Source organism: Lepus europaeus, chromosome 4, assembly GCF_033115175.1.
Source record: "Lepus europaeus isolate LE1 chromosome 4, mLepTim1.pri, whole genome shotgun sequence".
Lineage (NCBI taxonomy): Eukaryota > Metazoa > Chordata > Mammalia > Lagomorpha > Leporidae > Lepus > Lepus europaeus.
The window spans coordinates 120,939,862-120,963,710 of NC_084830.1; the positions used below are offsets into that span (position 1 = coordinate 120,939,862).

General features: G+C 41.0%; 1 long non-coding RNA gene across 1 annotated transcript in view; it reads left to right on the forward strand.

Moving 5' to 3' along the window:
* LOC133758511 (uncharacterized) overlaps positions 1 to 5,623 on the forward strand; it is a 181,876-nt gene extending 176,253 nt beyond the window's left edge. The window contains exon 3 of the long non-coding RNA XR_009865803.1: positions 5,071 to 5,623. This is a non-coding gene — a long non-coding RNA (uncharacterized LOC133758511). The remainder of the gene's footprint in view (positions 1 to 5,070) is intronic.
* The last annotated feature ends 18,226 nt before the right edge of the window (positions 5,624 to 23,849 follow it).

The following is a 23,849-nucleotide window of genomic DNA, read 5'->3' on the forward strand; positions in this document are numbered from 1 at the left end:
CGATGTTGGCATGAGTCCTGCTTCTAGCCTTGTTGGCGACAGTGTACTTGCCAACCTAGATGGGAAAAAAAGGGGGCACATTTCTCTCTCTCCAAGCACCCGACATTGACATCCTGTAGCTAGAAGGGATGGGCACCATTTTGGGCATATGTAATAGCTGCTCTAGCTGGGGTCCACATGCCCAGCAACCAGCCAAGAGGAGACATCTGAATCTGGCTGGAAGAATTGACAGGGGGCTGGGTACTCGTGACCGTGGGAGCTTTGAGTGCTGAGACTGTGAAAACACTGTGGCTGCATGGAAGGGTGCAGGGTGTGGCTGGTACTTCAGGCAGTTCCTGTGGGTGGCTCCACATGCCTGGACTCCCTGATTCCCTGGTGAGGTTCATGTTGTGGGATCTGTGCTCACACCAAGGGCTGCATGGATCCTTTGTGTGATTTTTGTGGCAGTGTGGATAAATATTGTACCCAATGGGGCTAGCACCCAGGCACTGGTCTCCTTGGAGAGCCTGAGAAAATGCCAACTGAGCTGAACAAACATCCCCCTTGATGAAAAAAAAAGGGGGGGGGGAGAGATTTACCACACCCAAATTGGGTGTCACCCTGGACATTCCCCTTATCCTGGAGCACTGAACAGAACTCTCTGACCACACCCATGACACCCAGGGTATTTAGTGAAATAGTGGACACTCCACTAAGCCACAGAGGAATAGTCCAAAGATAAAAGCCATCACAGAGGGAAAAAACCAATAACAACAGGTATCTCCACAAATGCCTAATAACAAATGCAGCAATTCAAGAAACAAGAATAAGAAAGACAACATGATGCCCACAAAAGAACACAACTTCAATACTAGTCTGTGAAGGTGAAGAAATTGAGAAAATGCCAGAAATGGAATTCAAAAAATTGATTGTAAGATTGCTTAGAAGTAATGAGAATCAAATCTGTGAACTAAAGAAACCCATACATGACATTAATGAAAATTTTTCCTAGGAAATTTAGATTTTAAAGAGAAATCAAAATGAAATATTGGTAATGAAGAATTCAATAAAACAAATTAAAAATACTGTATATAGACTTAATAATAGACTTGGTGAGGTAGAAGAAAGAATATCCAAGCCAGAAGACAAATCTCCGGAAATTTTACAGTCAGACCAAAAAAAAAAAAATAAAAAAAAAGGAAGCAAATATAAAAGTAAAAAACCATGTATCAAAACCAAATATAAACCAAATATATAAGTAAAAAACATGTATCAAATGACCTAACATACAGGTCATAGGAGTTCCTGAAGGCTTGGAAAGAAAGAATGGATTAAAAGGCCTTTTTAGTGAAATAATTACAGAAAACTTCCCTAATTTGGAGAAAGAAAGGGACATTCAAGTACAGGAAGCACATAGAACTCCTAATAGACATGACCAGAAAGGATCTTCACCATGACACATTGTAGTCAAATTCTCCACAGTAAAACATAAAGAAAAGATTCTAAATGTGCACAAGAAAAATTCCAGATTACTTTCAGAGGATCTCGAATTAGACTCACAGGAAACTTCTCATCAGAAACCCTACAGGCTAGCAGAGAATGGCAAGATATATTCCAAGTCTTAAGGAAAAAAACTGTCAAGCCAGAATACTGTACCCTGCAAAGCTCTATTTATGAATGAAGGTGAAATAAATGCTTTCCGTAACAGACAGAAATTGAAAGAATTTGTCACCACCCATCCACCCCTGCAGAAGATGCTTAAGGATGTGCTGCACACTGAAACACAGAAACATGGTCATCACTGTGAAAGAAAGTAAAGGAAGAAAATCTTCCAGTAAAAGTTCAAAGGAAATTCATAGTAAAAAATAGGAATATTTTTGGAAAATGGCAGGGCAAAGTCATTACTTATCAATAGTCACCTTGAATGTAAATGGCCTCAACTCTTAGTTAAAAGACACAGACCGGCTGAGTGGATTATAAAACTAAACCCATCTACTTGTGCCTACAACAAACACATCTCACCAACAAAGATGCATGCAGACTCAAAGTGAAAAGTTTCTGTACTGCAAAAGAAACACTCATGAAAGTGTAGAGACAACCAACAGAATGGGAGAAATTATTTGCAAGCTGTTTAAATGATAAAGGATTAATAACCAGAATACATCAACAGATCAAGAAACTCCACAACAACAAAACAAACAAATCAGTTAGAAATGGGCAAAGGACTTAAACAGATGTTTTTCAAAAAAGGAAATCCAAATGGCCAAGAGACACATGAAAAAATATTTGAGATTACTAGCCATAAAGAAAATGAAAATCAAAACCACAATGAGGTTTCACCTCACTCCAGTTAGAATGGCTTTCATACAGAAATCAACAAACAACAAATGCTGGTGAGGATGTGGGAGAAAAGGTACCCTACACCTTTCTCTGAAGGGAGGAAGGAACCTCCACTGTGACACGGCCTTGACTAAACAAGTTCAGAGTCGGTGAACTCAAGGGACTTCCATAGCCTAGACAGCTCATAGCAAGAGTCTCGGGTGATTGCTGATGTCACAAATAAGAGTGCCAATTGCTAAATCAACAATGGGAGTCACTGGGTACATGCTCCCCACGTAGGATCTCTGTCCTTAATGTGTTTTACTATGAAACTTAAAAACACTGCTAGTGGAACAATACCCTATACCTTGTGCGGTTGTGTGAATGCAGGCTGTTGAAATCCTTGCTTAGTATATACTAAGTTGATCTTCAGTATATGAAGGTAATTGAAAATGAAACTTGATAAACGGCGGGATGGGAGAGGGAGAGGGGAGGGCCACGGGAGGGAGGGAGGTTGGGGGGGGGAAGCCACAACAATACAAAAGTTGCACATTTATGAAATAATAAAAAAAAGGTACCCTAATCCATTGTTGGTGGGATTGTAAACTGATATAGCCACTATGGGAGGCAGTATGGCAATACCTCAGAAATCTGAATATGGATGTACCATATGACACAGTCATATGTACCATATGACTCCAAGGGAAAAGAAATCAGTATACGAAAGAGTTATCTGTACCACCATGTTTATTGCAGCTCAATTCACAATAATTAAGATATAGAATGAAGCCAAATGTCCATCAACTGAAGACTAGATAAAGAAATTATGGGATATGTACACCATGGACTACTATGCAGCAGTAAAAAACCAAAAAAACAAAATCTGGTCATTTTTACAAAATGGATAAAGCTGGAAAATATCATATTTAGTGAAAATAAGCCAGTCCCAAAAGGACAAATACCACATGTTCCCCCTGACCTGTGATGTCTAATAGAGGTATCTAAAAGGTAATCTGTAGAGGTGAAATTGACACTTTGAGAAGCAATGACTTTGAACAACCCTTGTCCTGACTGTTGAAGAACAGTTTTTTTTCATACTATTTGTTGAACTCTTTACTTAGTACAGAGTTAATTGTATGTGTATAAAGTTAATTGAAAATAGACCCTTGTAAAAAAATAAGAACTGGAATAGGAGGAGGGGAAATAGGGGTGGGAGTATGAGTGGGAAGAATCACTATGCTCCTAAAGTTGTAATTATGAAATGCATAAATAAAAGGTTTCTGAGAAAAACAGGATTTGGATAAAGGAAGAAGTAAGGAAACTAGCTATTAATGCAATTGATCTACTTTGGGAGACTAGGTGAAGAGATGACTAAATTTTATATAAACACTTTGAACAAGCATACATCAATAACATAAGATGAAAGATTACACTTTTTAATTACAAAAATATTTATTTTTTTTCTTTTTTTTTTTTTAAGGGAAAGGGTTTATTGGGGAACACCCTACAGACTAGAGTGAAGGGGCAGTGAAGGAAAAAGAGGAGGAGACTGTAAGAGAGAGACAGAGAGGAGGGAGAAGAGAGACAAGAGGAGGAGAGAAGCCAAGAGAGGCCAAGAGAGCAGGGAGCAGAGCCAAGAGAAAAGAACCAAGAGAGCATGTGTTCAGGAACAGGTCCTTTTAAACTTTGCCTGAGGGCAGGCAGGGAAGCAGGAGCAGTGAATCCCATTAGGATGGGGGTGGAGCCTGGCTCAGGTAGCTGGGCCATGTGGCCACCTGGCTAAAACCGCGCCAGTTTCCTAACATTCCCTCTTTTTGTTTTTTATAAAGCAGGGTTTGTATGGGGTTACATTAGTCCCGAAAGTCCAGGAGGGGTAGAGGGACGATGATCTGTCTTTAGAGCTACTTCCTGCTGACATAGGGCGACGATGTACTCTTTGCTGGTGTGGGGCGATGTCTCAGGCCACTCTCCTGGGTGGGGAGCCAAGTAAATCCTTGTAGCAGCATTTGGTGGACTGCCTGGTTGTTGAAGGCCTTTGTTCGTTCCATTATCACCTTCTGTAAACACTTAAACAGACACTATAGTATAAAAGACAGGGTGAGACTAGTAACCAATGATCGTAGGAGTAATATTAACCAGGTAATGAGAGGATTTCATAGAAATTACAAAAATATTTCTAAAAAACATCCTGTCAAATCCCCTGGCTTACCTTCCTCTATGACTAGGAAATAGATGTCACTGTCTCCCTTTTACACATAAAGAAAGTCACACAGACAGAAAGGAGTAAAGTCTGGACTTGAACTTCTGACAACAGCTTCTTTGTTGCCTTAGAGCCTCCTAGAACAAGAGTCCAATGAGTAGAAACACACATAAACTGGACAGGTGTCTGTCCTGTCCACTTTATGTCTGTGTGACCAAGAAGACTTTGTAGAGATGGAGCTCATCTCAGATGTAGATATATGGGCAGTGATGATTTCAAATTTTTTATGAGAAAACCCCACCTTTTTTTAAACAAATCTTATCTAGAACCATAATATTTAATAGCCTTTTTTAGGTTCAAATGCATATTATTTACTTATCAAGTTGACATGTACGACCAATGAGGCCATTCTGGGGAATTCAGGAGTTTGAAATCAGAGATGGATACTACATGAGGGTGGTACAGTCTTGGGGTCCAGTGTGCCCCCATATTGTACTTATCCTTCCTGGAATAGTGGACTCATTTTGTTCTTCTACCTAGCCTCTAACTTCTACTTTCTATTCCCACTTTAGGTCATGTAGGTCCCTGAGTAGTGGTTCCCACTCTCAGCTAGAGGTGGATCTGGAGACAGGACCACAGAGCACCAGGCAATGGAAGATCATCCTGCTGCCTTGAAGCTGGGACAGTGTTAGCCAGGAGTTGCTGGCACCACCACAAAGACACAGAACCCAACACAGGAGAAAGCATTGCAAGATGAGAAGTCTTGAGACTACATGCCACTACTGAAATGTCTGTATCTAGCTGGAACATAACCCAGCCCTATCCCTGGACTTTTCTGTTATGCAACCCAGTGATATCTCTTTTCTCTTTCAGACCCATTTGATATGGATTCCTGTCTTTTGCAACCAAAACATATCTAATAGATACAGTATTTTGAAAATAGATAAGCACTTGCAAGTAACAATGTTTTAAAAGCAGTTCGTCTTGTAACATCAGGGTATTCTTTAAAAATGGTAGCAAGAAATTTATCATAAAATTTGTGTCTATTCACATACAAAAGTGTGGGATAAATAAATATATATGGTTAGAATCAAAGGATTACAATTGGGATGCAAATTTGACGATGTTATTGCAGACTTTAAAGTGGTTTATGTAAATTTAAAATAAAATTTGTTATTTTCCAGATTCCAATAAATTCACTAATAGCTACACAATTTTGTATGCAACACATGTCCTTTGGTGTTACTGAATTTGGCTTTCTAAACTAAATTATGTGTGAACACAGTTTGTTCGCTTTTGTATTCTAGCCAATAGTGCTGCAAATTAAGAGTTCTCATATAATTTCATTGGGTGCTTAAAACAAGAAACCTGGAAGAACTCTGTATCCAGAAAAGTTAACTCAAAGTTCCTACATTCAGCAGATTCTAAACACCAGCAAAACCTAGGTTTGGATTCTTTGCATTTCTACAATTGGCCCAAAGAAGACAGGTTGCTCATTAAACTTTGTTTCAATGTGTCCTGAAATTCTGAGGCAGGTTTTAAGTTGTTTTCATTAAGAAGCATTGATATCAAAGTCTAATGACCTGCCCTCCACCCCCTCCCCCAAACCAATGGTTCATGAAACATTCTCCTTCCCTTCTGAGGTTTTAGATTATAAGTTGATATGTTTTAATTTGATTGTTGTTGATGGCCTTTGCCTGTGTTCCTGCTGAATGATGTTTTTTTTGCTTTTTGTTTGCTGGACTCTTTATTTACTGGAGAATTAAGCCTTTGACTACAATGTGAAATGAAAATACATTATCTCAAAAATAAAAATTAAACACATAACCAATTAAAAATAACATCTGAAGAATATTTTTTTAGAGCTCCTGAGATGTCCTTTACATCCTTTCGCTTTTCAGGATGTGGTTGGAAAACTAATGATAGGACAAAATAGGAAAGGGTCTTGGAGAATATTCTTGGGAGTTGACAGAAGAAAACATCACACACATACAATGACCTTGTCCACTACCTAGATGCAATCAGCATCCTCAAATGGGATCTATCAGATTATTCTTCTCTATTGGAAAAGGACAGTCAGGGAAGGGCTATCAGAGAGAGGCTAACACTTCCTTTCCATCACAGTGTTCTGAATAGGGTTGACTCTATTTTTGCAAAATATAGCTGGTGAAAGATTTCATAAAAAAAGCAAAAAAATCCCAAACATCTTCATTGTACAAGCCTTTCCCCTTCCTTTCCCTTTATTTTGTTGTAAAGGTACAGTTATTAACAAACTATTAATGCAGATTTCCCAAAATGAAAATTTTCCTCGAGTTAAATATTATCTTGGGGGTTCCTTACGAATATGAGATTAAATAAATATAAAGTCATTTCAGTTCATGCTGTTGACTCACACCATGAGTTCATGGAAGGCAGGGACAATACTTGCCACCTGGGACAGTGTCTAAGGCAGTTAAGCAGAAATGTCAATTTCTCTTACAAAATCATCTACATGTCTACAATGATTAAAATGGGAGTAAAAGAATCTAATTTTGTCCTCATAATTTTTGGAAATCTCAAATATGAAGACTTGGAGGTCTGATCCCCATGGATTCTACTGTTCTCTCAAGATAAGACTAATCAAAGGAAATTGTAAATGTTTACAGGATTCACCCTGCTTTATTAAAGCCTCCAAGATATCAGACATGGAAGGGATCTTAAAGCTCCTGTCCATCTTTCTCCCACTATGGCATCTTTTTTTTTTTTTTTTGACAGGCAGAGTGGACAGTGAGAGAGAGAGACAGAGAGAAAGGTCTTCCTTTTCCATTGGTTCACCCCCCAATGGCCACTATGGCCGGTGCACCGCGCTGATCCGAAGCCAGGAGCCAGATGCTTCTGGTCTCCCATGTGGGTGCAGGGCCCAAGGACCTGGGCCATCCTCCACTGCACTCCCGGGCCACAGCAGAGAGCTGGACTAGAAGAGGGGCAACTGGGACAGAATCCAGCCCCCCGACTGGGACTAGAACCCGGGGTGCTGGTGCCACAGGAGGAGGATTAGCCTATTGAGCTGTGGCGCCAGCCCCACTATGGCATCTTGAATCTTGTCTGGCAGCTCTTTTCATGGCTGAATGTTCTAATTGAGGTGAAGTCTGTCATGAAGGCATGTAGAACTGTTTGCCAGAACATAGTGATTATGCCACCAACATATACACAAAGTGGAGCTTGGAAGACAAGGAGACAGAGCCTTGCAGGAAGAATCTGATGGTCTTCTATGCATACAGGGAGTATGCATATAAAAAAGTATAAAAGTCTGAAAAGGGTCCTGTAATCAAAGAAGGGATGAGAGCTCTAGGGGATTTTGGAAGATGTGAATGGGGCAGCATCACTTTTGAGTTTGTTCCAATGTCAAAATGAAAACCAAGATTAGATGGCAAGATACTTCCATGAAGCCCAAAATATAAGATGAGGGGGACAAAGAAGCAGCTGCACCAAGACTCACATGTTGTCAAAGTCTGTGTATGAAGATTAAACAGAAGCCAACAGCGTATCTGATAGAAGACATAACAGGAGAAACTCCCAACAGCAGCAGGTGCTTACTGAAGCACATGTGAACCACCTTGAGGGTAGCAGCTGAAACTCAGAGGCATTTTGCTCAAGTAGGCAGCTGGGGGTCATAAAGGATTTGGGGAGAGGGGAAAAGGGCTGGTGCAATCTAGCCTCTAAGAATTCCTGAAATTTATCACCTGGGCTCATATGGGGGTTAGAATAAAAATCGAACAAGATATGGGCAATAGGATGAAGTTTTAAAAAGTCCAGTTAAAAGTTGGGGGGATAAAGAGGAGAGTGAGGAAATATTAGAAACAAGCCAGACAAATTCTAAGAAAAACACACAGTTGTGGGTTGGGTTTGGGGGCATGAGGTAGGGACAAGACATACAAGACACATGCTAAAGAATAAAATATACTGGCCAGGGATGCACATTTAATGAATACATGAAAAGGAAATCCAACAAAGTTATTTCCTGGTGACTTGATGGGGGTATATTGTGGAGTTTGAGATTGCCTGGAAAATTTGTTTTCTTGGCCTGGTGGTGGCTATAATGGTCATTTGTCTCATAATAACTCGTTGAACCATACAGAAGTTTTGGAAGGTTTTCTGTATCTGTGTTTAATTTTACCATAAATATGTAATAAAAAAAGTAGAAGTTAAGGGATCTCAGGTCCCAAATAATACTGAATACTGAGTGAAACCAATATAATTCTAGCTCATGTCTAATAAACATGTATTATATGCAAGATTCTGTGCTAAGTGCCTTCCCACAGTGATTAGGTATTTTGAGTTTAGAGTCAAGTGTCCTGGCTAGTTTCCTTTACTTTCTGTGTGAATTTGAGCAAGTAACAATTTCATTTTGAGCCTCTGTATCCTCATCTGTAAAATGGGGATAGTAATATGTCACTCATAAGACAGTTGGGATGAACTTCACATGAAAAACTCATAGCACAGGGCCTGGTTCATCGAGTGTTCTTGATAAACGGTAGCCACTGTTACATCCCCATGAGGTGCCACTGTTACTCTCATATTATGGATAAAAAAATTAAGGTCAAGAAAAATGAAGTTGTAAAATTATTCAGTGCTGAAACCAGGCTCTCAGCTTTTCCCTTCTGCTTCTTCAACTCATTAACTTTCGTCTAAAGAAAGATGGCAAAATGGCAAATGATAGCGACTGGGCTTGGTTCCAGGGCTCTGTCTTGAAGGATGTCTGGGATCTTGCTCCCTTCCTGGCCCCAACACATGATGTTGCAATTTCGATGGGACAGAGGGAATCCAGCAGTATTATGCAAAGCATGCTGCCTGAAGCATTCTTGGAAGAGGGAGCCTAGGCAGGAAGGATGCATGGCCATGCCGCCCCTTCACTGGAGGCATAAATAAATCCCCTCTCCCAAAGGGGCCAAGAGCCCCCTGAGCTGGCTGGTTGTGTCACATTCATCATGCTGAGAGAGACAATAAGTGGCATTCCTCTGTACTGAAGTTTAAGTGTAAACAAGGAGCAAGTAATGTTCATGATAATTACCAAATATTAGAAACACATTGTTCCTTCTCCACTCCCAAGACACTTCTACGATCTCCAGCTGTGCTAATAATGCCACATTTACCACTTTCAGGGCCAGAAGTATTGTTCCAAAGACAAAGGCTCCCCATCTGTGTTTGTTCTTGTTTTCCATCAACACTTGAAACCTAGTTCACCTAGATTTTACTGATTTGCTTGGAAGCAGGAAAGAATAAAAAGCAGCATTGGAGTTAATATCTTAGAAAAAGTTCTAATTCTCTGATCTCCAATACCTCAAAAGAAGGAGTCATATATATATTTTTAAACTGTGTTGATTTTTTTAACAGATTTATTTTATTTATTTGAAAGGCATAGTTAGAGAATAGAGAGAGAAAGAAAGAGAGAGAGATCCTCCATCTGCTGGTTCACTCCCCAAATGGCCACAATGGCCAGGACTGGGCCAGGCAAAAGCCAAGAGCCAGGTACTTCATCTGGGTCTTCCAAGTGGGCACATTGGCCATTTTTCTCTGCTTTTCCCAGGCACATTAGCAGGGAGTTGGATCAGAAGTAGAGCAGCCGGGACTCAAATCAGTGCCCATATGGGATATTGGTGTTATAGGTGATGGTTTAACCCATTGTGCCACAATGCCAGTCCCAGGAAATCATATTTAGCTTATGAAAGGACTGGTGTGAAGATGACTGAGGAAACATAGGTAAGGAGCCTCATGTGAAAGGTGACACACAGTAGACATCATAAATGAATGAATGTGATTCCTTAACCTCTACTGACATCACAACTTCAAAACAAGAACCCGAATGGTGGATTTGTAGTACACATGCTTCTTTTCCCTATGGTGTCCATGACAGACATCATCAATTATCAGAGTTCTTTTTCCTATTTGGATTAGTTCACTGTTGCTACCATAATAACAAATTTCCTTGCTTGTAAGAACACAGGGTTTTGTTTGTTTGTTTGTTTGTTTGTATCTTACAGATCTGGAGGTCTGAAGTCCAACACAGGCCTCAGCAAGCTAAAGCCAAAACGTTGGTAGGGTTGCTTTGTTTGGGGGACCAAAAGGAGGGGGTTCCATTTCCTTGCCTTTCACAGTGTCCAGTCACATACATAGCTCCCTATGTCTCAGAGCTAGGAAACAAGTGTCGCATGATTTCCACACTGCCACCTCCCTCTAAGCACAGCTAGAAATTTTCTCTGCTTTGAAAGATTCATGTTTGTGGCCACAAGGTAAACCTGGAATACCTCCCCATCTCTGGATCCATAAGCTTAACCATAACTGCAAAGTCCTTTTTGCCATGTAAGGTGGCATATTCATATGATCCGAGGGTACTTTGGCTTGAATGTGTGCCCCAAAAGTTCAAGTCTTGCAAATTCATTCCCGAAATTAATGTTATTAGTATTCAGAGGTGAGGCCTTTTGGAGGCATGAAGGTATGGGGCCCATGATGGCATTAGAAGCTTTGTAAGAAGAGGAAGAGAGACCTGAGCTAGTAGGTTTGCTGTCTCACCAGGTGATGTCCTCTCCTGTGTAATATGCAGCAATAAGACTCTCAGCTGATGGTACTAGTACCATGTTCTTTGACTTCCTGGTGTTTATTATCTATAGATTACCTGGTCCCGGGTCTTTTGAGACACAAACAGAAAACAGGCAAAGGCTTTGGGATTAGGATGTGGGCCTCTTCGGAGGAGGGGGGGATCATTGTTCTACCTACCTTCTCAATGCAGTGGTCCAGGAAGGCACTGCCAGTGGACCAGAGATGATTTATGAGATTAAATCTATCTGGCCTGTGAGATAAAACAAGCCTTGCTTTGGAGATTGAGCAAGAAAGAGGCAAAAAAACAAAACCAGTAAAAGGACAGTTTGAAGCAAAAGGGAGCACTTCCCATGTGCTAAACATACACAAATCAAAACAAAGCAGCATTATTGAGATGTAATTGACATAGAACTGCACATGTTCAAAGTGTACAATTTGATTTGTTTTTACATATTCATACACCTGTGAAACTATAACCACAAACAATACTATAACCACAAACTATAACCACAAAGCATATCCACTTTGATTGAAAGTCTGCCTGTACCCTTTGTAATCCCTCATCCCTTCCCACCCCAGCCTGTACTCTCCTTCATCCAATTCCCAGATGACCACCGATCTACTGTTATCTACATTAGTTTGCATTTTCTAGAATTTTATATAATGAAATCACAAATAAGTGTCTTTTTCTTTTTTCTTTCTGCCATTGTAATGATTTTAAGATTCACCCATATTTTATGTTTTAGTAATTCACTGCTTTTATTGTTGAGTAGCATTTCAATGTAACCCACAATTTTGCTTATTTTTTTAACCTTAAAATGTAAATTTGAATTGTTTCCAGTTTTGATGTATTACAAGCAAAACTGGAATATGCATTCATGTACAAGTCTTTGTATGGGAAAATGCATTATTTTCTCTTACACAAATACCTAGGGATGCTTTGTGATGGGTATATGTTTAACTTTCTAAGAAACCACCAGACTCTTTTCCAATGTGGTTGTGCGATTTTATAAGCAGTGTGTGAGAGTTTCTGTTGTTTCATGTTTTTGACAATACTTCGTATGGTATTTTTAATTTAGCCATTCGAACAGGTAAGTAGTAACATGTCTTTGCCTTATTTGCCTTCACTTAGTGATAATGATTGGTCACCATTTTAATGGAATTATTTGTCACCCATCTATCATCTTTGGTTGAAAAGCCAGTTCATATCCCATATACATATGGTCATCTGATTTCTTATTACTGGATTTGAGAGATCTCATAAATTCTTAATACTATTCCTTTGTTAGACATGTGATTTACAAATATTTTCTCTCATTCTGTGACTTGTTTATTCTATTACCATTCAAATTCAAAAGTCCTTAATTTTGAAGTAATGCAATTTATCTATTTTCTTCTTTCATGCATTGTGCTTTTGTATTGTAGCTTAAGAAATCTTAAGCTAACTCAGGATCACAAAGATTCCCTCCTGTGTTTTATTCTAGGAATTTTATAAATCCAGATTTTATATTTGTGTCTACGGATCATTCTGGGTTAATGTTTGCATATGGTGCAACTGATGGATGAAACTCTTTTGTTTTCTCTTCCACCTAGATACATAACTGTTCTATGTGTTAAGACCATCCTTCCTACATTGAATTCCCTTTGCATTTTTACTGAAAATTGATTGTCCATGTATACGTTGGGTCTGTTTCCAGACTATTCTGTTCCATTTATCTATCTGTCTTAACACTAAAATCACATTGACTTGATTACTCTACAGTCTTGAAATGAGATAATGCTAACATTCCAACTGCTCTTTTAAAAGTTGCTTTGGCTTTCCTAGATCCTTTGCTTTTCCATATCTATTTTGTAACTAGGTTGTCAATTTGTGTAGTAAACTCTGTTAGGATTTTGATTAGACTCTCACTTTGAAAGTAAAGAGAAACTTTGGGGATAATTGACCATATTCTGGCTTGTGAATATTTTATGTATCTTCATTTATAGTCCTTCTTTAATTTCATTCAGCATTGTTTTGTAGTTTTCAGTGTACAGCTCTTAAATATTTTGTTGAATCCCTAACTACTTCAAATGTGAATGGTATTGTTTCTTAATTTTAGCTTATCACTTTTCATAGCTATTACAGAAAAACAATATTTTATATTGATTTTGTATCCTGAAAACTTGATAATCTTTCTTTTTCTTTTTTTTTTTCTTTTGAAACTTTTTTTTTTTTTTGACAGGCAGAGGGGATAGTGAGAGAGAGAGACAGAGAGAAAGGTCTTCCTTTTTGCCGTTGGTTCACCCTCCAATGGCCGCTGCGGCCGGCGCATCTCGCTGATCTGAAGCCAGGAGCCAGGTGCTTATCCTGGTCTCCCATGCGGGTGCAGGGCCCAAGGACTTGGGCCATCCTCTACTGCACTCCCGGGCCATAGCAGAGAACTGGCCTGGAAGAGGGGCAACCGGGATAGAATCCGGCGCCCCAACCGGGACTAGAACCCGGTGTGCCGGTGCCGCAAGGCGGAGGATTAGCCTGTTAAGCCACGGCACCAGCCTTGATAATCTTATTATAACTTTCAGTAATATTTTTGTAGATTTCAGAGGATGTTCTACACAGACGAGCATATCATCCTTTCTAATTCATTTATCATTTATTTCTTCTTACTGCACTAGATAGAAAATCAGGGCAATATTAAATAAAAAACGATAAGCATAGATATTACTTTCTTGCTCCTAATCTTAGAGGGAATGTGCTCTTTCACTTAATTGTATCATTCAGTGTAACGTACACATTTTGTAGATGTCTTTTACTGAGTTGAGGAAGTTCCCTCTATTTCTAACTTGCTAAGTGATTCCCTTTTTCCTTTCAGTAATGGATATTGTATTTTGTCTAATGACTTTTCTGTATCTGCATTGATGATGACACACTTTTTTCTTAGATAAGTTCCAGAACAATGTCATATGCTTGGTTATGACATTAATCTTTTTATACACTTTTGGATTTGATTTACATTTTAGTTAATATCAGTCTGTAATTTTATTAGTGATATCATTATCTGTAAAGGTGGGCTCATGGAATGAGTAAGTATGCCCTCCTATTTGGTTTTCTGGGAAAAAAGTATGTTATTTTAAAAGTGTTTGATACCATTTGATACCATTCTTTAAGGATTCTATCCAGATTTAAAGAGTTTTTTTTTTCTTGTTCTGTGAGAAGGTAATTAACTATAGATTCAGGCTATTTATTCCTTTTTAAAAGAGTTATTTATTTGAAATGTGGAGTTAGAGAGAGAGGAGAGATACTAACTCTACCTGTCAAATAAATAAATAAGTCTATTAGGAACCAGAAGTAGAATATGCTCCTAGGTGTGACACCAAAGATAGTTATTAACCACTCTCCTGCTTACTCTACACCTACCCTTCATACGCAAGGTAGGACCAATCATGTTCCAAAGGCTAAGTTCAGAGGCCAATTCTCTTCCTAGCTTAAACACAATTGCTTCTGTTGTTAATGGAGACATAGGCTGGATACTATATGATGGTTAAGGATGCACAAACCTTCAATTGCTAATCTGAGTCATAAACTTGCTGCTGAGCCCTACTGCTGACTGCTTACTAGATCATTCTAATCGCACACAAGAGCAAAGACTGGCATCGAGTGCTTTTGTCTTCTCCTAACAGGTAGCAGGGAATGACTGACTGCCCCTCAGGGCCCAGCAATGCTGAAGGAGCCTTGAGACAAGGAGGCTCTAGTATATGTCCGCTGAATTTGCATTATGGCCCCCAAGTCAACCTGGCTTGAAATGGCCATCTCCTTTCTCCTTTCTTGAAACTAACTGTTGGGGATAAAAAAAACCATGATCTTACTGTTAATAAATGTAGCTATTGTCCTTATTCACTGAGACTGATGCCAATCTGATAGACTGTTTGCCTAATTCAGTAAAAGAGGTTCTGATCATTTGTAGTTCCAATTATCCAAGTGATCCAGCCCCTTTCTTACTCCTAATACTTCAATAATTTGACCAGCCTGTTAATGATCTTTTAGACTGTATGGAAGGGACTGCACAATAGGTTCATTCAAATAGAGGTCTTCCAAGGGCATGTTCCCTTTACAAACAAAGTCAATTAACTTCCACAGTTGTTTTCAGAATCCCAAATTGTCTGTGATTGACTACTTCCTAATGACACTTGGACTGAAATCTGTGAGCAAGGGAGTGTCTGCCTGGGTGAACAGTTCATTCCAAGCGCCGTTTCTTCACTATTTGAAGTGCTAAGTGGCCAGCAAGAAAGGAAGGAAAGAACTTACAGGAATGCTCTTTCTGAACATAAATCTCTCACCTGTTACCGAAATGGACTTGTTCCTGGATGCTAATTTTTTGCCTGAAGATTAGTAAGGAGTTAGAACTCATTGTTAACAATGAGCAGTCTTGGGGCCACAGCTGTGGCCTCGTGGGTGAAGCCGCTGCCTACAGTGCTGGCATCCCATATGGGCTCTGGTTCGAGTCCCAGCTGCTCCACTTCTGATCCAGCTCTCTGCTATGGCCTGGGAAAGCAGTAGAAGATGGCCCAAGTCCTTGGGGTCCTGCACCCACATGGGAGACCCAGAAGCTGCTGGCTCCTGACTTCAAATGGGCCCAGCTCCAGCTGTTGCAGCCATTTGGGAGTGAACCAGCCTCTGCCTCTGCCTCTCTGTAACTCTGCCTTTCAAATAAATAAATACATAAATTTTTTTAAAAGAATGAGCAGTCTTCAAAAATTAATCTACAGTTATAGCATATGTTTTAAAATCTATTATGAGAAATGATTCAAAGGGTATAGAATGGAGTAAGTAAGTACTGACTTCAAAACCTAAAGAAGCTTGGGCTGGCGCCGTGGCTCAGTAGGCTAATCCTCCACCTTGCGGCGCCGGCACACCGGGTTCTAGTCCCGGTAGGGGCACCGATCCTGTCCTGGTTGCCCCTCTTCCAGGCCAGCTCTCTGCTGTGGCCAGGGAATGCAGTGGAGGATGGCCCAAGTTCTTGGGCCCTGCACCCCATGGGAGACCAGGAGAAGCACCTGGCTCCTGGCTTTGGATCAGCGCGGTGCGCCGGCCGCAGCGCACCTACCGCGGCGGCCATTGGAGGGTGAACCAGCAGCAAAAGGAAGACCTTTCTCTCTGTCTCCCTCTACTGTCCACTCTGCCTGTCAAAAAAAAAAAACAACCAAAAAACAAAAAAACAAAACCTAAAGAAGTCACCACTCAACAGAAAATTGCTTAAATCTCTCTGGTTTCACTTCAATGGAAAACACGGTTGAAAGAAAAAACATTTTTCCTAAAACTCTACAATAGTTTTTTTCAAATTATTTAATTGAGAAGAGAAACAGAGAGAAAGAGGGAAAGAGAGAGACGGCCGGCGCCGTGGCTCAACAGGCTAATCCTCCGCCTTGCAGCGCCAGCACACCGGCTTCTAGTCCCGGTTGGGGCGCCGGATTCTGTCCTGGTTGCCCCTCTTCCAGGCCAGCTCTCTGCTATGGCCCGGGAGTGCAGTGGAGGACGGCCCAAGTCCTTGGGCCCTGCACCCGCATGGGAGACCAGGAGAAGCACCTGTCTCCTGGCTTCAGATCAGCGCGGTGTGCCGGCCGCAGCGCGCCAGCAGCAGCGGCCATTGGAGGGTGAACCAACAGCAAAAGGAAGACCTTTCTCTCTGTCTCTCTCTCTCTCACTGTCCACTCTGCCTGTCCAAAAAACAAAAAACAAACAAAAAAAAAAAAAGAGAGAGAGACTGAGAGTGTTCCTCTTTGTTGGTTCACTCCTCAATGTCCACAATTACTGGGACTCTCCATGGGGTAAAGTTGGGAACCATGAACACAGCCAAGGTGTCTTTCATAGGTGGCAGAAACCAGATCACTTGAGCTTGTACCAATGCCTGCATTCACAGGAAGCTGGAGTTAGGATTCCCAGCCTAGAATCACACCCAGGTACCTTAATGTGGGATGCAGGTTTCTCAGTTACTAGGCTACATATCTGTCCTAAGACTGCAAATTTTTGACAAGCCATTAGTCAGGAATTTATATCAATATTGATATATTAGAATCTAGTATTAGATTCTTGGGGTTCTGTGTTGAGAATGATTCTCAGGCCATACCTTCTCATCGGGAAAGAGCACAGGGATTGACAAATGATGTCTGCAATGAACATGGTAAGGAGGTGTGATAGCATACTCAGGATGCAAGAGAAATGCTGGGAACCGGGAATATGGGAACAAGCAAGACAAATTTAGTGGATGAACTCACAAATCTTACAGATCACTAAGATAATTTCTTATTTTGTTGTCCTAAATTTTTATGGTCTTGTTTTTTTTTTTCCCAGCACTCTCACTTTTAATGGACTATTGTAAAATAATCACAATGTCAGATTTTATTTTCTTGTTTAAACAACAGAAATTTATTTTGTTATAGTTTTTGAAGCTGGAAGACAAGCTATCTCTGAAGTGACCATAATATTTTGCATTCCCTCTAGAAAGGAACAAGAGTTCCCATTGTTTCATATCGTACCAGCAACTGATAGGGCCAGTCTTTTTAATTTTAACTATTCTAATAGATATATAATTGAATCACAGCATTGTTTTAATTATCATTTTATTAATGACAAATGATGTAAATTAAGCATATTTTCACATTTTATTTTAAAATTTTTTTGATTAACATGTAATGCCACCACAATGTCAATTGAGACCACTCAGTCTAGTTCTACAGCAGGAAAACCCAATAAGAGGAAAGGCATCGCATAGTAGATATGATTTGTCTTTAAAATATTGTAATACTTTGTCTACAAGAGCACACTTGTTAAGAAGAACTTCATCCTAGTGAAGAACTCCTAGCCAAGCCAGCACATTTCTCCATGGTCATAGACAGTGGCAATTCTGATCTGGGTGGGCTCTTGTTCAGGAAATGGAAACTAAAAGATAAGGGAAGGTCAGACATGGAGGTGGGATTGGATGTGTAGTTATTGTCTTCTATGGGGCAACATGAGAATGCAATTCTTGAGACAAAGAAATCACAGCAGGTCAAAAAGTGTTTACCTTCTCACAACTGGCTAGCAGCTGTTTCCAGATGTCCTCTTTGCTGGTATGTAAGCCATGGACATGCACATGCAAAGCCCCTCTCCACACAACTCAACAGATGCTGTCAATAAGTCTTCATTCTAATGGGGACAGATTCTGTCTATGGGGACCTTAAAACTACAGCTCTACAATGCTGGCATCAAAGTCAGGGTCCAAAGTACTTGGCAAATGACTCCCCTTCTGTCCACAGGTGGTTCAAAGGATCAATGCCTTTCTCACCATGGTGATAACTGTACACATGGAAATGGTTATTCCTGCTTCTGTACATAACCATTGAGCTTCACCCAGTCTACTCAATTATTGAAAATATTTTCCCAATATACATTTTTTTCTACCTCTAGGAATGTTATCAGGATTATCTTTTGGGACATCATCCTTTCTGACCTACCTTGCTTGTTATTTTGAATACTATTTGTTATACCCTACCTCCAGGCTGAGTATGGTCAAATCAAGTCAATAATTTATTTAGGTATAAACATGTGATTCATGCTGAATCCATGAATATAAACTCTGGGATTCTGTTAAAATGATGAGGAAAGAGACAGGCTTCTGTCAGTTGTTTTCAAGCTGATGGAATATGAGCCTCAAGCTGTTGGTGGCTATCTTTGCCATACACAGCATTAATGTGCTAGAAAATAGACACATTAGAGGAAAACCTGAGTTGAGGGACTGAAAGAGACAAATTTATGTTGACATAATCTGAGTGTGTGGATTCAGCCTATCTGAACTTAACTATACCTTTTAATTTTCCAAATTTGTGAGACAATTGTTTACACACCCCTTTTTCGTTAAGGAAGTTTGAATTAGGTTTTGTCCCTCGTATCCCCCCAAAATTTTCTACCTTCACAGAAATTTTCATAAGAATTGCATAGAACTAGACAGCATGCTAGTGAGCCACAATATATTATGTAGCATGCCCCAAAGAATTTGTGACTCATGAAACTAAAGTACCACTGTTGGCAGATGATTTAAAAAATAAACATGAATTAGAGTGGGTTCAAGGCTATCAAAATAATAATGTCACATTCATTCATTTGGTTCTCCAGAAAGTTTTCCTGAGTGGGAGAGAAAGGGTTGGCATAACAGCTAATGTCCATGCACCCATCTCCAAGAGTGTGTTATTCTCAAGAATGCGATTCACCCTACCTCTCTGTGTCTACGATGTGATAAGATCTGGGTGAAGCAGCAGGGGGGGAAATAATAGGAAAACTGTCAATGTTCATCATGCACTGATTAGGCATAGGTCCTGTATTGAGTGCATTAACTTATACCAGACGTCTCTATGTAGTCATCCTCCCATCTTGCAGATTAGAGCACAACTAATTACTAAGAGGGGCGAGTCTTTCTTAAATACTTATGGAGTTCAGAGAAGGGAGAGATCAGCATAGGCTGGGGTAGTTGGAATGAATTCCAAGGAGGCCATGAGACTTAAGCAGGGCCATGAAAGTAAGTAGAATCTGCACAAGCAAAGAAGATGAGGTGGGCATGGCAGGCTCTCATGTAAACAGGACAAGTATAGAATGTCAGGTCCCAATCTTACCCACTGGACAACTTTGATATTGACACTGGGACTTTGCAAGATAAGTGCAACTGCTGAGCATCCACATGCATTCCATCTCACCTCCAAGTCCTTATCCATGCTGTTGCCTTACCCTTATCCCCTTTGAATAAGTAGCTCCTAATATTCTTGGGTAGTCTGATATCCTTTCTATCCTCTGTTAAGAGAAGCTGCTGGCCAGCGCCGCGGCTCAATAGGCTAATCATCCGCCTTGCGGCACCAGCATACCGGTTTCTAGTCTCGGTCGGGGTGCCGGATTCTGTCCTGGCTGCTCCTCTTCCAGGCCAGCTCTCTGCTATGGCCCGGGAGTGCAGTGGAGGATGGCCCAAGTCCTTGGGCCCTGCACCCCATGGGAGACCAGGAGAAGCACCTGGCTCCTGGCTTCAGATCAGCGCGGTGTGCCGGCCGCAGCGCGCCAGCAGCAGCGGCCATTGGAGGGTGAACCAATGGCAAAGGAAGACCTTTCTCTCTGTCTCTCTCTCTCACTGTACACTCTGCCTGTCAAAAAAAAAAAAAAAAAAAAAAAAGAGAAGCTGCTTTCTCCAGGATGAGCTTGGTTGCCCATGCCCAGAACTCCTCACTGTGGGCCACACTGGGCCTAACTGAAGTTGCAAAGTTGGCCCTATGCTCTCCTTGGCCAGCCCCAAATTCTAGACCAGTCTCTAACATAGTCCAAAACAATTCTGTGCCACTCCCTCAGTCTCCTCTACTCAGCCAGCAAGCTTGCCTCATCAGTCACACAGCTGGCATCTGGAGAAAAGATACAACCTTAATCACATTCCTTGCCAAAACCTTTAAAGTTTATCATGAGCATTTATTACATGCTTAGTGTGTGCCCAGCCTTGTGTAAGCAGTTGCATGCATGACTGTACTGCAACTCCACAAGGAGGCTGTGGAATGGGAATGACCAGGTCATCTCTGTCTACAAATGAAGAGAATGGAACTTAGAGAAGTCAAATAAATTATGGGATGTCTGAAGTTACAGCAATGTCTTGGCAAGACCAGAGAGACCAGGGCTCTTAAGCAATCACCCTCCTGCCTGTCATACTTTTGTCTTCAAAATAAAATCTGAAGTCTTAGCCTGCCAGTCCAGGCCCTCCACCATCAAGTCTTGGTTGGTTTCCTAGTCTTTACCACCCACAGTGCCTAACAACACATTACAGCTCCTGGACCAGACCAGATAATTCTCAGTTGCCAGTGCACTCTGCCTTTCCTTGCCTCTGTGCCCTAACTTATGCTGGCTTCTCTCCATGGAATGCCAACTCTACTTATTTACCCACCTTTTAAAGTATGCCTTTTCATGAGGATTTCCAGTTCACTTTCTCACTTCCTTGCCGCCCAAATCAGGCTCTGCCTCTCCCCCATGTGTTCTTCCTATCTCTTCCATCATTTTCCAGTCTGCCTTGCTTTACTGATACTGATGTGTGGTTACTTCATCATCCATCCCTAACAGGCAGGAATTGGGTTTTACTCTTCATGGATTCCACATGAGCATTTAGGTCAGGGAAGTTACTAAAGGATGTTAGTAGACTCAAACTAAATGGCCAGGGGCCAGTGCTGTGCCATAGTGGGTAAAGCCGCGGCCTGTAGTGTTAGCATCCCATATGGCTGCCGGTTCAAGTCCTGGCTACTCCACTTCCAATCCAACTCCCTGCTAATGCACCTAGGAAAGATGGTCCTGGTCCAAGTCCTTGGGCCCCTGCACCCATATGGGAGATCCAGAAGAAGCTCTTGGCTTCGGATTTGCTCTGCTCCAGCAGTTGTGGCCATTTGGGGAATGAACCATGGATGGAAGATCTCTCTCTCTTTCTCTCCCTCTCTTTCTCTCTCTTTGTCTCTCTGTAACTCTGGCTTTCAAATAAAATAAACAGATCTTTAAAAAATAACTGAATGGCCAAAGGTTTACTTTTCCCCAAATGTATTCTTAACAGCAATCCACAAAATTAAAATTACCACCATTAAAGTCACACCTTTATTTTAAACCTTGTTTTCAGAAAATCTCAGCTGAAATATACATATAATAGCCAGGAGGGGTATTAACAGACTCATCAATAGCTTGGGTTATCTCAACAACTGGAGTCAAATCCCCAAGTAGTCTAGAAAGAATAGACTCATTATCCAAGTTGAATGATACCTTCTTTCTTGGTAGCAGACACATGTAAGAAGATTATTAAACCTACCTCCTTCACCAGTGGGATGATTCCCAAGTGGCTCTGAGCTTTTACTCTATTCCTCACAAAAACTCAGCAGCTATTTATGGAGAGACGACATGAGCTTTCTGGTCCTATAGCTGAGATGGGTGGAATGGGGAAGGTGGGGGGGACCCTACACTCCCCAGTTTTTGACCATGAAGATAGCTGAAACTCAGAGGTCTTTGCTCAGAAACTTTGCAGTGGAGGGCAAGGTTGGGAAGAGATTACAGTGAGTTGAAAAATGTCCCCCAGATCCATGTCCACCTGGAACTTAAGAATGGGTCCTTATTTGGAGCTAGGGTCTTGGTCTTTGTAGATACAGATAAGTAAAGATGAAGTCATGCTAGATTAGAGTAGGCCCTAAGTCCAATGACTGGTGTCCTTATAAGAAGAGGAGGGGACACACAGGCACACAGAGCAGGCCAATATGAACATGGAGGCAGGGATTTCAGAGATGTGTCTACAAGCCAAGAAGTGCCAGAAGCTAGAGAAAACTTCCTCAGAGCCTCCAGAGGAAACTAATCCTTGATTTCAGACTTCTATGCTCCTGACCTGTAAGAGAAGAAATTTCAGCTAGTTTAAGGCACTGTGTTTTATACATCATCCCTAGGAATCTAACAGGGGAACCAACATGTGGATATTGCCTAATGCATACCAGTTGCTTTGTTTCTATCACATAAAAAGCTAAAAGAAGTTTTACCCTATTTTTACAGATAGGAAAGACTGAGAGTCAGAGAGGTTAAGAAGCCATGCACAGTTGCAGGTCTGGGAAATGACAAAGCTGGAATCTGAGTCTACATAGCCATATTAGGTGGCAAGGGGTATTTTTCTGTTTCTGAAGCTCTCAAGACTTTCATTTCCTGAGGGCTTACTGAGTGCCAAGCAATGTTCCAAAAGATTTACATATTAACTTCTAGTGTTAGCACCTTTGTTTTGTTCACAGATGCATCTCAAGTGCACAGGGCCATTCATAGCACAATATTGTTTAGTAAATATTTGATGAGTAAATGAATCCATCCCCCAAATCCCATGAGGCAGAGATTTTTGCAGAAAAGGAAAATGAGGCACAGAGAGGGTCAATACCTTACCCAGAGTCCAAACTGTTTGGATCAGATCACGTGTGTGATGGATTCTCTCACCCATGAGTCAAGTGACATGGAGAATGCCTTAGAATTAACACTTCATTCTCTTCATCATCAGTGTCCCCGCTCTGACTTATTGAACACCACCTGGTACCAGCATTAAGCCAGACATCTGGAAGAAAGTATGCTTCTAACTTTCCTAGTGCCCTGGGCTACCATCAGCACTCCGCCTTAACATCCTAAGGACTAAAACCCAGAGAAATGATGTCATGTGTCACTGTAACACAGCTGGTAAGCAATAAGGTCAGGATTCAAGGTCAGATATTACTGATTCCAAAGCCCATTCTGTTATCAGGAGCTCCACCAACGTGAACAACACCTAGAGAATAGACGCTGATGACTGATGAATAGCTCTGCTGCCTGCCGCTGGCAGGCTTCCTCTCCAGGCATGCTGGAGCCTCTGTTCAACCCTGCTTCCTGTGTGTCTATGCTCATGTCTGTACTCACGCTGCTTATCATGGGTAGGTTGTTCACTCTGCCAGAAAGCACCAGGTCCTTCTCAGAACTTGTCTTCACTTTCCTCATTCAAAGCCAAGGTTTGTTCATTTACTGTTTGTCAAATCAACAGGATGGACTTAAAGACAGAAGAGAATCATGGATAGGGATATAAGGATGAAAAAGAAAACTGATGTTTCTTTCTCCCAGGGGACTAAATCTAATGTGTTCTCCCTGCTAGTTCCTTTTATGTCCCCTGGCAACTGCCAGCTGTATACCTTGCTGAAAGTTTTCCTATGCAGTTCCAAAGTGCGTTCCCTCCCGAGCTAAGAGCTAAGGTTCTGAAATGACATTGTATCTTCACAGGAA